Source organism: Suricata suricatta, chromosome 10 (genome assembly GCF_006229205.1).
Source record: "Suricata suricatta isolate VVHF042 chromosome 10, meerkat_22Aug2017_6uvM2_HiC, whole genome shotgun sequence".
NCBI lineage: Eukaryota > Metazoa > Chordata > Mammalia > Carnivora > Herpestidae > Suricata > Suricata suricatta.
Window position 1 is genome coordinate 59,000,929 of NC_043709.1, and position 2,459 is coordinate 59,003,387.

At 32.4% G+C, this 2,459-nt stretch overlaps 1 pseudogene; it reads right to left on the reverse strand.

Annotated features, from left to right (window-relative positions):
* LOC115305191 overlaps positions 1-1,149 on the reverse strand; it is a 17,709-nt pseudogene extending 16,560 nt beyond the window's left edge.
* Between the last annotated feature and the right edge of the window lie 1,310 nt (positions 1,150-2,459).

Genomic DNA, 2,459 nt, shown 5'->3' on the forward strand with positions numbered 1-2,459 from the left:
GAAGAGGAGAATGTGGAGCTCTGAGAGGACCCTGAAGCCGACAAGGATGAAGTCAGTCACATCAGAGTCATTGCTTGTTCCCCTGTCACCCATGGCATAAACCTGCTGAGAGGCACAAGAAAAAATAAACAAATGAAATCCCGGCGTTGTTTCTAGTGACACAAATACTTCCTAAATGTAAAATAAATTAGTTATATCTTAAATAAATATTGCATATAAAACCATGTTAAATTCCTGTAGAATAAGGAGTTCAGACTAGATAATACTAGATCCATGAGACTGTTATTAAGCAATGAAAGAAGTGAAAGTGTTATTGTATTTTAGGTCATAATTTTGCTGAGTATTTACCAAGTAAGTAACATAATATACTGTCTATTGTTAGTCACATTTTGAGTTTCTATTCCTAATATATTTTTCTTTAAATAGTTGTCTTTACCTAAAGTAAAAATATAACCTAAAATACAAGGAATGCACATAATCTTTATATAGTGTTATAGCCATCATGATTGCCTATCAGTGTCTGAATCACTAAAAGACAGTACAAAATATATTTAGTAATGTTTTTACCTTCTCTTACCTCCATCTATTTCATTCTCATTATTACTGTGCCGTCTTTGAAAATAGTTAAAAGTGATGTTATTACTGTGTGAAAATTAATGTCAAAACAATGACTAGACCCAGATAACATTTTCTAAAGCTCTTTTCAAATCTATGTTCATTTTCTCAGGTAAAGGATATTCCTCCCAAACAAATGCATTGTGATTGCCTCATTATATGTATTTTATTTCCGATAGTAATTGTGTGATTTAATATATTACCTATTAACTTAGCCATTTTCATTGAAGCAGAGAAAGAAGTGGATAAACATCCCAATCCACACATGACAATCAATAATTATTTATCAAAGCTACCTCAGTTCAAAGACTCTCACTCTTTAGTCAAGGCAAGCAGACTTAAGGAGTATATATATATGAAGACTTCCTTTCTTGTATTCTATAATGCCTTATATATCTTAATATAAGGATAATAGAATAATCAGGGATATTTGAGGACCCTAACAACCTTAGGTCTCCAGAGTCTATGATCACTTGGTAGGATATCAAAAGAACTTACCTTACTCAGGATTGTTTCACATTGAGGGTTGTTCATCCTCTGTGATGGATTCCATTGGGAGAGGAATAATCATAAAGTCAATTATGGAGACAGAAGTGCAGGCTCAAGGGCTGTTGTCCATGAGGACTTCAGTAACCTCAGAAATAAGCAAATATTCTAATAATAGTCTAGATATAAGCAGCTTTCCTTCTCTGGTTGTGTGTATCCTTTGGGAAATTTCTCTACATTTTATTTTCTTCACTGATAAGGAAAAACTTTCTGGAAATTATCATAGCATACAGATTTGTAAGCATAAGGAAACAGATTTCAGTGTTTGTGATATATAAGTTTAAGATGAATGAATACAGTAAATTATCATAAATTACATTTCCTATGCTTTAAAAAAAGATAGAAATTAACTCCAAACTATGATTTACCTGTATTTCCTGATGTTAATGTATTTTATGATATGACAAATGCCCTCTACGTCACAAAGTCAGATAATGTTTTGCCAATTCTAAGCTTTTTTATATGTAAATACTAAATAGTTTGAAAATATGTGGAAGAAATGTTAATATTAAAAAATATTTTAAAAGTTCTTAGTAAGAATGTGTATAAAAGATCATGATCTATATTACAAAATCCTCACTAATTATAAGTGACTAAAGATTACAGTAACAACAGAGATCTAATACTCTAAAGAAACCAATATTATATGGATGCCATCTTCCCCTGAATATTTCCTTAACTTAAATATAATTCTATTTTTAGAAAATCTCTTTCTTATTAAAAAATTATTTCTAGAATTATCTGTAATTTTTTTAGTGGGTAGATAGCAGAATTTATGGGGCCAGAGCTTTTCTTTATTATAACGCAGTATTAGTAGAAACTTGGTAAGTGTAGGAGGACTGAACAGTTTAAGTGTTTTAAACAGGAAAATGTTAATTAAGGGGACTGAGGCCTGTGAAATTTGGAAAGGCCGGAGGAACTCTTGGGTGACACTCTTATAAGGATCCTTAGAGCAATATATTAAAATTCACAGAGATAGGCCACCATTGGGGATACAAGTTAAAAATACAGAATCTTAACTGTGGTCCAGGGATCAGATACATTGAAGCAAAAAGATGACACTGCTTCCTCATCCATCAAAATAACTTCACTAGGAAGTTGGGGACTCAGCAATGCTACAGAAAATAGCCCACATGCATCCACAAGCTTCTAAAGTGACATTTTCTTGGTAGAAAATGTCAAATGGAACAGAAAACTGATCCCCAACTCACTGTGCCCTTTCCAATTCTAAGTTTGTGTGGATCACATTGGTGGAACAAAATCTGAGCCAAGAACCATAGTATTAGGAGACATTTGAA